The sequence below is a fragment of the Pristis pectinata genome, chromosome 14 (assembly GCF_009764475.1).
Source record: "Pristis pectinata isolate sPriPec2 chromosome 14, sPriPec2.1.pri, whole genome shotgun sequence".
Lineage (NCBI taxonomy): Eukaryota > Metazoa > Chordata > Chondrichthyes > Rhinopristiformes > Pristidae > Pristis > Pristis pectinata.
The window spans coordinates 8,774,664-8,790,581 of NC_067418.1; the positions used below are offsets into that span (position 1 = coordinate 8,774,664).

A 15,918-nucleotide genomic window follows, 5' to 3' on the forward strand; every position below is an offset into this window, starting at 1 on the left:
GGTAGTAGTATTATTAGGTTGTTAGCAGTAAACAAGATCATAGGACCCACTGGGCATTTTGAGACATACAACAATGTACACACACCACAAATATAATCTTACTCTGGGAAAAATTGGAAGTATGAAAGTCAACTCTTCATTAAGTAGGCCTGTGTATAATTGTAGATGCAAAAATGAAATCGTTCTAGAAGGCAGCAATGTTAAATTTCTAGGTGTTTCAAGCAAAATACAGAAAGGAAAGAGATACACAAAATAAACTAGTCAGAAAAAAGTGAAAAATGGAAGAGCATCAAACTTGAAGTTATAAACTGGCCTGTAAAATCAATCATATCCTTTCTACCGTCCATAGTGGGAGGAATGCAGAACTGAGAAATAACAACAAACTTTGAGGAACATGAGGATCAGCTTGAAAACTGCCAGCAAGTCAACTAGACTTTTATATCATAGGTAAAAGCTGCATCCAGAAAGAAAGAATAATGACATACCAAAAGAACTTTCGTTTGATTTGCAGAATTATCTTTCTTACAAATTTACTCGAGTTCTGTAAATAAATGAATCAAAGGCCACGATGCTATTTATTGGAAGTGAGAACAACAAAGCCATCAAAATTTGGAGATGGTCAAACATTTCAGGTGGGATGATAATTAAACAGCAAGGCACAAACGAACTATGACGGGATATGCACAGGTTGGGATGGTAAGTGGAATTTAAGAAACAAAGATATAAATTAAATTTGGCTTAAACTTATCACGAGACAAGGGAGCAGAAGTAGGCCATTCGGCCCATCAAGTCTGCTCCAAGGAAAAGGGAAAAAAGAAAAAGAAATGAGAAATTGGGGGGGGGGGTGCAAAAAAAAGAAAACACACTATTCTTACTCCAATTTTCGGCCTCATTCCCATATCCCTTGATACCCCGACTATTTAGATATCTCTCTCTCTCTTCCTTAAACGCCTCCAATGATCTGGCCTCCACTGCTGTACATATCTGAGAGAGGCTTACAAGTTTCACTGTTTATTCTGCAAAATTAAAATAATACCTCAGTAGAGGCGTCATCGTTGTATTCACGATGAAGAACATAAATAATTCACAGGAAACACTGAACTGAAAGGATAATTTTGTTTCTCTCTCCACAGAAGCTGCCTGACCCACTGAGCAATTCTAGCATTTTGTTTTTATTTCAGATTTCCAGCATCTCTAGTTTTTTGATTTTCAAATAATTAAACAATATTTAATGTGGCCTCAAATTGCATAATCAATATCCATGGAATGAAGTATAAAAGAGAGAAGATATATAGACAATTGAAATGTAAATACTTGACTAAAGGGGTGTTGTACCATCCAACATGAGTGGAAACATTGAGAGAATTGGATAGACAGAGGCAGGGAACGACAGGCATTCCTCCACGGAACTTTCGGACAGGTCCAAGTGCTTCTTGGATCTTGAATCTTTCCATGTTCTTAAAATTTATACTCTTCTTCCAATTCTGGAGCAAGGGTGGGACTGAGGTGTTGGCAGTGGGGGGGGGGGGGGGTGTCACTGTTAATTATGTATCAAACTACATGCATTTTTATTTCATCCCAAACACTAATTCATTCAAAAGGTATTAGAATTTCATTTTATTAAGTATTTTAAATATTGCTCAGTGCTCTGGAAGCACAGAAGGAAATTTGAAGTCTATATTCAAGGTCTAAATGCCCAAGTGGGCAAAGGCACTTGGAGCCAAATCAATACCATCAGGTACTATTTCATCTTCACATACACTAAGTTAGATGAGCTAAGTTGCGATGTCATTACTTGCGTCAACACTGCAGACTTGGACAGGAAAACTGTCATGTATCAGATACCTGATATTGAATCACCTATAAGAAATTGTACATGGATGACGTGATGGAGGTTGAGATGGATGCTGAGATGGATGCTGGGCTCAGTGCGCGATTGCATGCCTTCAACTGTACTGCAGCAAGGATCCAGAGATTCTGGTATCTGTGGAACTATATGGCAAAATCTGTATCTTCAGCTAAGTGCAAAGAAGTCCATATAGAAAGCTTAACATATTGAATACTGGCTTAACAAAGAATTAAATGTCCATTTCAGTGCCTTTAACATCCTAAAAATCTGACTAAACACTTAGTGGTCAATAAAGCACCATTAAAACATATTTGGTTACATTAGGAAATGCCACAGGGAAGGTGCAAGGTCCCAAAAAAAAAATGCTCTGTTTAATCCGTTTTTGGTGGTGTACACTAAAGAATACATATTGACCAGAAAACTCCAAGAATTCTTCTTCTCGTCAATAAATTATCCTACCAGAACAGGCAGAAGATGCTTCTCTCTAATGTCGATAAGACAGGATCTTTTCCACTGCAGGATTCTCACTGCCACTCTTTGGTGTCAGTCTTGATTCTTTATCCAAATGTTGGAGCAGGGCTTGAACTCAATTTTTATGTTTTGCCGTTAACACAATCTTAAATGTTCTGTTTTAAAGTACATGCAAAAGAGCTTAAGATTTTCACAGCTTCGTGTAGACCATTTACTCACCTAAGTGTATAAATCATCATTTAATAAATCACTGTCTCACGCAGACAAATTTCACACCTTTTAAATTGCTGCTGGCGTACCTGCTCAAGGAAGTAGCAGCGCACGACTACATCTATCATGTTGTTTCTTTACAACTGCTGGCAGAGTGAATGATGATGATGCCAGTTTGTATCAAATATGCAGCATTTTAAGTTAAAGAGTGCACAGATGAATAGAAGATTATGCTTGTGCTGCGAGCTTAGCTATACATTTGAGATGCATGTACTGGTGCAGATTTTTTAAATGCCAAAGAGATTTAATAACCGTTCAGTCGATTCACTGAACATTAAGAACTATTTTACCTCCTTTAATGTTCTAGCACTGATACTGATAATAAATATTCACTGAGATTAATATTTATAGCATTTAATTTCTGTCACCCAGGGAGCTGGCAGAATGACAAGTCAGTGATTAACTCTGTTAAGGATGTCCTTCTGTTTTATATTTTGAAAGCAAACTTCCTAATCTAGGTGTTTCCCAGTTTTTTTTTCCACGTTTCCAAGGTTTGCTTAGATGCAATACATTGGAGTCTTTGACAGACAGCAATGAAATATTAAGTAAATGTTTCCATTAATTTTTTTTACTCTCAAAATGCCCTTCAAGGTGGATCAATGATACAACTGGAACTCATAGCAGCCTTTGGCAAAACTAACAGGAATGACAGTAGACATGTTCAATTACTAGATCTGTAAATCCAGCCAGGGAAACATGGCAGCTGGGATTTAGATTCAGTTACTTAAATAGCCATAAATAAAAATAAGATAGCATCAGTAATAGCAACCATGAATTACTGAACTGTGATAAAGTGCATCTGCTTCACTACATTCTTAAGAAAAAAATACCGGTACCTTTACCAGACTATAAGCAATTCTAAGCATACACCTCTCTCTCAAACAGTCCCCAGGGCTTCTACTTCATTTCTGTGGATTCCAGAGTGACTGACAAAATCAATGTGGCCACTTTTTTTGCCGCAGAAACGGCAGGGATCGTCTGGCTGGGCAGTTGGGCAGCTTGGAAGGTGGTGTTTCACTGAGCGTGCCCATACTCCTGATAAATGGATTCATAATAGTCACTGCCATCCCAAATGCTCAAGCATACAGGAGGGCAGGGAACACTGTTGCCTGTTAGTCCATGACCTTTGTGCCAGGTTTGAGGTCCTGATTTTCAAACATTCTTTTCCTCAGATGACCACAGGCTATGTTGGCATAAAGGCGGCGATAGAATTTCATTCTCAATGTCCATCTTTGTTGAGAGGTGGCTCCCAAGACATGGGAAGTAGTCCACATTTTCTAGGATCTTGTTAATGTCTTTATCAGTGAGTATTATACAGTGGGACAGTTTGGTAGCTTAAGTGCAAGATCCATTGTCCCATATGCTTCGGTCAACAGTGACCTGGAGCTCAGCCTCTGAACATAATCCATACAACTCAATGATTTAAGCTGGGGTGATCTTGGTTCCGGGGTAGAGACAATGTAGCTTGAACAGGTCCACAACAGATCCAATTGAAGAGAACTTCTGAGGACAACCAAGTTTGAGAATTATCCAGACTCTCTTGATTGATGGAATCTAAGATTTTTCTAAGCTTCAAAAAGGTCATGTATTGTGGTTCACGGCAGTCCCTGCACCTCCATCAGCGACGATCACATCCATTGTGCCTCTCGATGAATGGAATCCACACTGCATCTCCTGTAGGTTGAATAGCACTTTGAAGCAGCAGAGAGCCGCAAGGACACAGAACTTACTTTGTAGGGGATTTCAATGTCCATTACCAAGAGTAGCCCAGTGGCAGCATCACTGACCTGAAGGATATAGCTGCCAGGCAGATAGTGAGAAAAGCAGCAAGGGGTAAATATCCTGATTAATCTAACTGCTGCAGATGCATTCATCCCTGACAGTATTGGCAAGACTGAGCAACACAGTCAAGACAATTTATCATCTTCATAACACACTCCATTGTGTTATGTGCCACTACCACTACTATCCAAAGGGATAGATTCATAACACACCTAGTAGCTCAAAAAGACATTCAAAAGTCACTGCAGGCTATCAGCACAATCTGTAGCTTCAAGGCCTCATCATGAATCAACCTCGGTTCAATAAAGGTGCCAGGAGCAGTGTTGCAGGAACCTGAATGTGAACGGCCACCTTGGTGATGCCACACCACAGATATACATACATAAATACTAAACAGCAAAATCTACATGCAACAGACCATGGATTAGATCCAAGATCACCCGTCACATTCAATCATGAATGATGACTGGCAATCAAATAGCCAAAGGGGGAAAAAAAAGGCTCCCAGAACATTCCCATTTTCAATAATGGTGCTGCCCAAGAATGCCATAGATGAGGTTCCAGCATCTTCAACCTAAAGTGGCAAGTAGATGATCTATCACTGCTCCCTCCAATAGCCCCTTCAAACCTGCCTTCAGCCAGTTCCATTCACTCCACCTGAAACCAATAAAAGGCTTGAAAAAACTGGATAAAGCAAAGGCTCTGGTTGTGCTTTAGAAAAACTTGAAGAGGTCAAACCCAGCCAAACTACCTCAATACAGCTGTAACTGTCATCTAACTTGCCAATGTGGAAAATTGCCTGGTACATTCTGTTCAGGAAAAGTAAAAAAAACTCAATCCAATTACTACCATTGATCAAAGTTATGGAATGAGTTGCTGACAACACTATCAAGCAGCAGTTACTCACTGACATCCAGTTTGGGTTCACCTGGACTATTCCATTCCAGGCCACATTATAGCCTTGGTTCAAACATAGATAAAAAGAGTTGAATTTCAGATATGAAGTGATTGCAAATGGTCCTTGACTTTAGGTAGCTCTGGCAAAATAAAAGTCAATAGGAATCAAGAAGAAAACATTTCAGTTGCTGGGGCCATAGCAATGCCCTTCCATTGTTATATCAGAAGTGAGGATGTGTGCTACAATCATCTACCTCAATACAGCTCATTTGCAGTGAGATAATGAAATTCTCTTACCTGCATACATGACTACCACAACATTCAGGCATGAATTGTAAGTGATTGGTAGGATTAGTGTCAGACAAATACCAGGCAATGTTCACCTTGCAAGGTCTTATAACCACCAATCCTCAACATTCCAAAAGCCATCGTGTTTCTGACCCTCATATTGTGGATCACCATTAGAAACTGAGGTGAATTGGCCACATTTATTGTGGCTACAAGAGGGTGTTAGAGGCTCAGTGTATTGCAGTGAATTGATCACCTACTGACTTCCCAAAAGTTTCCACCATCTGCAAGGCACAAATCAGGAGGGGTGATGGAATGCTCTTCACTTGCCTGGATGAGTGCAGCCCCAACACTCAAACAGCTCAAGAGAAACCAGGTCAAAGCAACCACCTGGATTGGGACTTCATCTACATTCCCATCAAACATTCACTCCCCTTACTATCAGAGAACTCTGGTTGCTCCGTGTACCATCCACAGAATAATTTGCAGCATCTCGCCAAGGCTTCAACAGCACCTAACCCACCTGCGACAGAAATATGTTTCTGATTGTCACTGGGCCTAAATCCCGGAACTCATTACCCAAACAAGTATCATCACTACATGGACTGCAGTAGCCCAAGTTGGCAGCTAACTACCATCTTCAAGAGCAATAAACACTAATTTTTCCTGTGAGGCTCATACCCAGTAAAATAAAAAAAAACTTTCAGGTTCAAAGTTAGTTATGTCAAATCAGCTTGTTCAGGATCCGTAGGGATAGATTGGGAGGATTTGAGGGCATGCGTAGCCAATCAACTAGCTTAGATGTTAGCCAAACCTCCTGCATATTACTTGAATTCATAATGTTTTCTATGCTGATGAACAGAGCTCACATTAAGGTTAATAGTATTTTACAATCACCATTACAATATTTTAAACATTTAGGGCTCAATTTTTATTATAATTGTCTTTCAATAGCACATCAGTAAAATGCATGGCCTAGTATTAATAATCACCATCAATAATATTAATGATTTTTTTTTTGGTATTTTTAGCTCTACATCTCCAGGATTACTGCAGGAGCAATTTGCAGAGTATATGGGACTAATAAACGAGATGCTGGAGGAACTCAAGGTCAGGCAGTATCTGTGGACGGAACTGGAAAGTCAGCGTTTCCAGTTGATACCCTTCATCTGGACTGAAAGATAGAGGAGAGGCAGCCAGTATAAGCAGGTGAAGGGAAAGGCTGAGCAAGAGCTGGCAAGCTATAGGTGGATCCAGAAGAGGAAGGGCTGCAGAAGATGTAATTTGATACGAAAGGAAGGTGGAGCATGGAATCAAATAAGGGAGGTGAAGTGGGCAGATGGGAACAGTAAAGGGAAGGGACCCAGTGGAAGGAATGTGTGGGTGATGGGGCAGATTGAGTGGGTGGAGGAGGGGAAAGAACCTGGCTAACTTATTTCAAAAGAACTGGTACAGGCATGATGCATTGAATAACCTCTTCCCATACTGTAAGATTCCACAATTACTTTACTTCCCAATATAGTACCTCAGATTAGCAATTATATCTAACAAAGATCCAAAAACCCCGAGAGAAAAAGAATTTTGTACAAATGTGTCCTGCCTGTTAATGAAAATTTGTTAGAAGATTTTTCTATTCCTTCACAAGATGATAAAAGAAAGGTGGTGATCACAGCAGCCTTACACTTACAATATACAGCTGATACAATTACAATGACTGGTGTTCATTTGCTAAAACATCAGTTCTGTAATTTTATTTCCAAATGTTGAAATTTGAAAAGCTCTTCTGCTGACATGGTGGTTATAGAAGTAAACAAATTCCAGGTAGCCTGCATAAGTTTATAATTTTCTGACAAGTATTTGCCACGCCTTTGAGGTGAATTCTTATAACACAGGCAGCTAGCAACTCAAACCTTAAAACAGATTGATATTAAAAACTGTAAAATTTTCAAAGAAAATACAAGGATATATAAAAGCATATGATAAACACCATAAATCAATACATCTTACTGGGCTGGAGGTGAAGTGGGGCAGTGAAGCTTTGTTTCAAACTGACAGAGACCCTTAGTGGCAGTCTCATTTGAGTCAGAAAGTTTTGGATTTGAGGCCAGTGACTCGACCATAAAAAAAAATCTAAGTTGATGCTCCAATGGAGTACTGAGGTAGTGCTACCCTGTCACAGGTGTCACCTTTCTATTAAGATGTCAGACTCGTGTCTTGTCTGATCTCTCAGGTCCATGACCCATAAACACTACCTCGTTATTCCTCTTTTGTTTGCACTATTTGTTTTTGTAATTTATGGAAATTTTATGTCTTTGCACTGTACTGCTGCTGCAAAACAACAAACTTCACGTCATGTAAGTCAGTGATAATAAATCTGATTCTGGTAAGATTCATTGCATTCTTTAAGTTCCTGGGAGTTATTTGCAGTATTATCCCTATTTGTATTTGTAGCATTATCCCTCATTCAAAATCATTGCAATACTTTGGGTTCCATCATCTTTGTGTACTTTGGGTGCTGCATTTCCTATGTAATATTAGCCATCACACTTCAAAACTATTGGCTGCAAAGCATTCTAGGACATAGGAAAGTGACACACGAAAGGGAAGCAAAAGCATTATATAAATGCTAGACTCTCATTTACTTTCTTTTCTTGCAAAGCTGAGGACATGTGTGATAGGATGACATGGCATGAGAATGAACAATTCTACAGCTTCAGCACCTAGCTGGTGAACTCTCAGAATGTCAGCTTCTTCTGTGACATCCTCAAAACGCAGCACCTCAGTATTACAACACTGGGAGGCCGTATGACTCATTAGAGCTGGATTAGCCCTTTGAAGACCAGTCCATTCTACAATTCTCTCCCTGTACGTCTGCATTTTATCTTTTTTTACCTTCAATATTTATCCAATCTTAACAAATAAATTTGCATTAACACTTTTAGTCAGTGCATTCCAAATCATAGTCCAAATCCTCTTGGGTAACAGTGCAGATCAAGACTCCTGCAGGAAGGCACAAGTTCAAACTTTCACATTGCTGACTACCACTAATGGGACCACTGTGTGCCACTCTTGGATCACTCATGGGAGTCCAGCAGGGATTCCTGAACTTCTGTACATTTCCCCAGCAAATACAGTGGTAAATCTGCCTGCAGAACCAAGTCCCTTGAATGGAGAATGAGCAGATGCAAGGAAGAAGGAAAGTACAATTTAAAAGTTTATTAAGTTAACAAATGGTATATAATTGTTTTCTTCTCTTCTGTTGTTTGTTTATAAAAATTTTCAATAAAAGAAATAGTTCTATGTTTAATTCAATAGTTTTGAATGTTGAACATCAGAGACATTCAAACAATAAACCTTAAATTTTGATAGCCATCAAGTCTGGGGACACAACTTTGTCAGGTGTCAAAAGCTATTTTGTGGACAGCTTGTCACTTACAATCAGAATGGCCCTTTGCAGAACTGGGGCTTGTCAATCAGCTTAGAGTAGGTTTACCTGAGAAGTGTGTGTTCAGGAAACCCGGTCAAAATAGTTTTTCCTAATGTCACTCATTTGCCAAACTTTATTCCCTCTACTTAACTAAACCCACCAAGATTTTGTACATTTAAGTCAAGAATTGGAACTCACGAAGTCTGAACTATGAATATAGTATCGTCTGTATTAGGAAGCCTGTAAATATACAAAGAAAACAATGGAACGGCAGTTTCCAAGCACATGTTATAGAGGGAGGCTGGTCAGGGGACTTGAAGTTGCAGAAAGCAAAATCAGTAAGGCCCTCACATGAAGTTTGTCCTACTGCATATAGCAATAGTGGCAATTATGCTGGGAAACCTGCCTACTGAAGTTTGCCCTTTCATTTCAATAGAGAAGAGCCATTACAGGCAAGCAAGCACAATTGAATCAATTCAAGTGTATTAAATGTGTTTTGTGTCGGGTCACTGTCAAATTACATTATTTTCTTTTAAAGTGTACTTTTCTAACCAGATTTGTGATAAGTGTACATACGAACACTTGATTCTATGGAAAGAATACTATAACAGTGTAAGGTTGTAAGCAGTTGCGTTAGAATCAAGTAAACAATAACTTACATACACCATAAATTTTATAAGTGAAATAATGTTTGATTTATTTAAAATATACATGCTCAAATGTTAGTTACAATGAGATCTGTAAACTTTATAAATCAATTGTCCAATTGTTTAGTCACAAGTATTTTGCTGAGTTTTAGATCATAATTCCAAAAAACATTGATCAATAGAACTATAGCTATTAAAGTTTGCCTTCCAAGTCAGTAAAATTTTCAGAAAGTGCCATGTTATAGTATGAAATAAAATGTTCACGTTATAAGATGCATTGCAGATATGCCATGATTAAGACTGTTCGCCAAATGGAAATAATGAAGCAATTCACCTGGCTTTGGAGGTATTAAAATATTCTAAGTACATAGCTTAGTGTTTTTATTACCTCAAAATTAATGGGCTTATACTGTCAGGTTATATTGACATTTTCACACACAATTTACAAAGCAAATCAAATTCAACATTTGCCTAGACTGTAGCATTTGACAATGCAAAGAAGCCTAGAAGCAGTTGTCAACCTTGCATCACATATAACAAGCCACAATTTGTCAATTGGTTTAGATATATTTGCCAGTAAATAAAATCCTGCACTTAAAAGTTCATTCTGTGCCATCAGGTCAATGTGAATGTCCAAAACTAAGTGCATGGAAATAACTTCTCAATGGTCATCCTTGATTACTATGGTCATTAAACTCCTGCTTGATCATGGACCTAATGCAATATGCAGACGTGGTGGACCAAAGGCCTGTTTTACTCTATCAGAGTAAAATCAGTGGTGAAAAACATCATTAACACACATCAGTATCATGTAGAACATGCAATATAAATTAATAACCTTTGCTGCCTAATTGAGGTTGACAGATTCACAAATCTTGCCATCTTTGGAAACCTCTGAATAAAACTAACTTTTGCTTGCAAATCAGTGTACTTAATCCATTAGCAAAAAAGAAACTTGAACAAACATCTCCTGGGGTAACTGTTGCATGATTAGCCAAGCTATATTTTAATAGTTTTGTAAGATGATCTTATTATGCCATTAATTTTTTGCACCTTCCTTGCCAGTTCTTCTCCACTACTGCAAAGGAGCAATTCCTCAATGGTTCATTCCAACAGATGATGGGCGGCCTCTGATACTTCCCATGTCCATATGCAAGAATGTCACCTGAATGGAGTCTTGGTCCTTCAAATGCAGACTCAGAGCCGACTTCCATTTTACTTTACTTAAAAAGGCACGTAACCTCCACAGGGTTTGCTCAGTAGTGACCAGGAGCAACAATCTCTTTCTCTAATCCAGTTAGTTCAACTATCACTGCTGTAGCTGAGATCAGATACGGGACATAGGTTGAACCCATATTGTTTTTCTTCTGTACTTCAGCTACTCATTCAATAATTAGAAGTAAAATGCACCCTCAAGTTCTTTGCAGCAAGACTAAATTTATACAGCACCTCTGCACTGCTCAACCTACCTTCACGTTTAAAAGTAGATGGTAGATGTGATTCCATATTTGATATCGACTTTCCTCAGATCAATCATACGTGAAATGATCAGCTGTTGAGATAGCCAAAAGGAAGCTCCACATCCAGGGTGGACTGTATGACAAGAAATAATGCTCAACTGTAAAGTTATTCAAGTTATCATGCCAGCAATGTATCTTTTGCAAAATATTATAAGATAGAGAGCCTGTTATTGATTTAGACAAGGATCCTTACTGCCAAAACCACACAGTTGTTTGGTCACAAGGCAGCATGTCTAAATGATAGATGTCAACTTAGCCAAGCCCAGTAACTGATGAAATCCACTGCTGGTTTCATGCACAGAAGGCCATTTGGATAGACAGTATAAATGTGTCAGTTATGTGAATGGAACTATTCTCCACCAAAGGTCTCCAGGAAAAGAAAGCAAACCAAGAATACACAAAATACCTGCCCTGTCAGCTCCTCCTTTCCCATCATTCTGAAGCTCAAGTACTACTTCCAAGTGAAAGGTCATATTTATTTCAATCCAGTATACCTCACGATGCATTCTTTCCTACTCAAGACAACCAAAGATGCAATGACCACTTTGCAGAACATCTATTTCGCCTGCCACTGTGACATGGAGCTTCTGTTCATCTGGAACTTTAATTCTTTAACCACTCTGACCTATCTGCCCTTGGCTTTCAATGAAGCTCAATGCAAGCCTGAGGAGTAGGCTTCTGGACTTTGAGTTCAACAATTTCAGATAGATTCCAATATTCCAAATTATACTGTCTAAACCCACATTTGCTCCTTTCCATGACAAATTATCATTCACTTCTCTCATTTAATCTTATCTGTTCCCCAGAAGCATGGCCCTTCCTTTTTCTTCTTTCCTCCCTTCCCCCAACTCAGTGTTTCCGTAACATTTTCCAGTTTTAACAAAAGGTCACCCACTGGAAAGTAAACTCTTGTTCATCTCCAAGATACTGCTTGACACAATGAATATTTTCACTAGTTTCTGTAATTTTAGATTTCCCACATCTGCAGCACTTTGCTTGTGTTAAAGTAAAAGCAAGGGATGGGTAGGGTGCAAATGCAAGCTGTATCCTATTGGATTTGGATGAATCACTCTATTAAGTCAAATCTTTCTAAAAATATTGTTATCAGTACTTAAATGTTTATTTGTAAAATAATCAAGGTGAGCTGATCAGCTCCAATAACAGCATAAAACTTACAGCCAGCAAGTTAACAGAACTTCCCTATGTGGGCCTTAAGCTTGGCCATCAACAATACATGCCTGCCATTTGCACCCACATTAACCCAGTGGCAACATGGGGCAGATGGCCTAGACATTGGAAGGAGGAAACAGGCAATGCTTGATCTCATGACTCCATCGTTAGAACAAACCAACTTAATGTGAAAAATGACATGGAAATTCTACTTTGCAAACAATTTATCACTAGCAAACTAGTCTCACAAATAAAGCATACAGACTTTGTATCAAAAGGCAATGATGTGGCAATAGTACTCCAGTGTTCTGTAACAATAGCAAAATTCCGACTGCTGAATATTGAAAAATAGGCAGAGAGCAAAATATGCATGTAATACCTCTGAAGTACTATCTAGCACAACAGTTTTATAATGTATAAACACCATACTGGTAATGAGATACCAGCCTAATAGTGCTGCAATAAAGCATACAACAGGTGGTGCAAAGCGATTTTAAAACCAAAGATCAGTTCAATGTTCTGCCATCCTACCACATCTAGTTGTGAATGGTGGTGGACAATTAAACTAACAAGAAAGTCAGCCCCCAAAACATTCCCATTCTCCACAATGGCTTCATATGAATACTAAAGACCGAAGACTTTGCAATTATGTTCAGCCGGAAGTGCCTAATGGATGCGCTAATTTAGCTTCCTCCCGAGATTCCCACCATCAGATGCCAGTTCCAGCCAATTCGATTCACTCCATGTCAAAAATGGCTGAGAGCAATGGATACAGCAAAGGCTAGGAACCAAACAACATCCCAGCGGTAGCACTGAAGACCAGCAGTTACAATAAATTGATCAGGTATGTCTTCTTCACAGAAAGCAGGATAAATCCAGTTAGTTAACTACCACCCAGTCAATCCGCTGCCAATTGACGGAAACTTATCAGCAGTACTATTGAATGCACTTACACAAAGATAACCAACTCAGCAATGCCTCGTTTGGATTTTGCCAAACTCTGCTCCAGTCCTCATCACAGCTTTGGTCAAAATATGGTCAAAGAGCTGAATTCCAGGTGAGACAAGTGAGTGCCCTTGACATCAAGGCAGCATTTGACCCAGGGTGGCTAAAACTGAATTCAATAGGCAAAGGAAAAATACTCCAGTGGCGGGAGTAGTATCTTAAGAGTCATAGTGTTACAGCACAGAAACAGGCTCTTTGGCCCAACAGATCCATGCTGACCAAGATCTTGCACAAAGGAAATGGCTGCAGTTGCTGGAGATCAATCATCCCAGTCCCATGATATCATTGCAGGAGTTCCTCGGGGTAGTGTTCCAGATCTAACCATCTTCAACTGCTTCAATGACCTTTCTTCCATCATATCAGTAGTGGGAATGTTCACTGATCATTTCACAACGTTCGATTCAATTTGCAACCTATTAGCAAATGAAGCTGTCCATGCATTCATACAGAAAGACAGCCACAAGTGTCAGAGAGACAGCATCTAACAAGAGAGTCTAATCACCTACCCTGGATGTTCAATTGCATTACTATCGTTGAAGACTCCAATAAATTTTCTGTGGGTCACCAGTGACCAGAAATTCAACTGGACCATCCGCAAAGGGTGGGTATTGCACAGCAAGCGCCTCAAGTCTTGACACCTCAATGCTCTTGCTTCAATGCACAAATTAGGAAGGGGCATGATGGAATACTTTCCACTTGCCTGGATGAATGTTGCACCAACGATTCTTTAGGACTGCAACAACATCCAGAAAAAAGCAGCCCATTCGATTGGCACCACTTCAACACCCTCAGAAAAGTTATTGCCTCCAATACTGGCATATAGGAGCTGCAGTATGAACCTGCTACAAAATTCACTGCAGTTACTTGAATGGGCTACTCAATACCTCCTAAATCTGCTACCATTAAGGATAAAGGCAGCAAATATTTGAGTACTCCGCCATCCGTAGTTCCTCTCCAAGTTGAACACCATCCTGACTTGGAAATGTATCCCCAGTCCTTCGTTGTTGCTAGATGCAAGTCCTGGAAATTCCTCTCCAACAGCACATTGGGAATTCCTTCGCCACAGGGACAGAGGCAGCTCAAGGCAGTGGCCCGTTACATCCTCCTCAAAAGCAAATATAGGGATGGACGAAAAATACTGAAAACAAATTCTGCAAAATTGTATTAAAAAGCCAACTTAATCAAACAATTCACCTCATCGCTAAGTAACAAGTTTGATTCCAGTGTTAATCTCCACTGTTAGAGGAGTTATCGTTCACACAAGATATGAAACCCCATGTCCTACCTGCCCATCAGGTGAATGACAAAAGATATTTAGCATCATCTGATGTCAAGAAAGTATTCTGAAACCGCACCGATGCTACAAATTATATGATCATGCAAAAAATATAGTCTTACAGATGCTCACAGAGAGGATAAAGGGAAATGAATTGTTTAGACCAAATGGCCTAATTCCACAGTATAATGTGTAATCATTATTCTTCATTATCAATTCAAAGATGAGAAATACATTGAATAGCTTGAATATTACATTCATTAGGGATCTTGAATTGAGAATTCCCATTTAGAAGACTATATGAAAATGCTTAATTCAATCTTGCCTATGAAGTATGCAAGATGCCATTCTATCATAAACAATACTGCAAGATACTGCTGTTAACCTCTTCCCTGAAACAAACCTATGTGGTTTCAGTCCAGTTTCTGGTAGCTACAGAAATGAATTTAATAGACCAAAGGTAAATGCGGTAGGAAAAGTGATACCTAAAACCACACTCATACAGGGCGATGTCATTGTTTACAGAAGGGCAAATCAGTATAGTTCTAATGCTAGATATTCTCTGCAATCGTTTTCTGTGGAAAGTGGATGCTTTTGTTGCAAAGAAAAAAAAATTCCCAATGGAATCACATTTGTCCAATTAAAAAATAATGCTGTGGGGAACCTTTGAAAGCATCCATTTTGCATTTATCAGTTATGCTATGAAAGATTGGGCTTTGTTTCTGGGGAGGAGACCAAATTGGTTTCCTGCTATTTTGGCATTTGTGTGTATGAATCACAAATGTAATAAATTATTGAATATATAATTTGCCAGCATTTATCCAATGAAATAAATCGAAGTATGTGTTTGATTCGAGAAATATCAGGGCCAGCAAACACTTAAACAGGACCATGGGAGGGAGTGAAGGGGATGCTCATCCATGCAACTTTGGCACCAGAATGCCACAGAGAGATTTTTTGTCAGAAGTAGATTTGCAATAGAAGATACCTTATAAGTATCTGTAAAAACAAACAGAACGGAAAACAAACTGGAAGCCATTGAATCAATGAAAGTTATGGAACCACTTTCAAATAAGAGAAAAATTCAGAATAAGTTCAGTTTTGATCACAGCAAACTTTTTTTTTAATATGGTGAACACCAATGTTGTAGTTTTATAATATCCATGTGTCTTCATAATCATTTCTCATTTGAGACCTATTATGTAAGCAAACGAGTTTAAATAAGGTTTATTGGTTACACTGATCTGAAGTTTTGATATGCTATAAAAACCAGAATTGTTCTACAGCATTTAAGGCTATGCTTTAATTATAATTTT

General features: G+C 38.9%; 1 protein-coding gene across 2 annotated transcripts in view; it reads right to left on the reverse strand.

Moving 5' to 3' along the window:
• cstf3 (cleavage stimulation factor, 3' pre-RNA, subunit 3) overlaps window positions 1-15,918 on the reverse strand; it is a 92,586-nt gene that overhangs the window by 42,720 nt on the left and 33,948 nt on the right. The window contains exon 2 of one of the 2 annotated variants that reach the window (XM_052029307.1): window positions 11,101-11,224. The exons of the other annotated variant lie outside the window; for it this stretch is intronic. The gene's annotated coding sequence lies outside the window, so the exon portion shown is untranslated. The remainder of the gene's footprint in view (window positions 1-11,100; window positions 11,225-15,918) is intronic. 2 annotated transcript variants of the gene reach the window in all.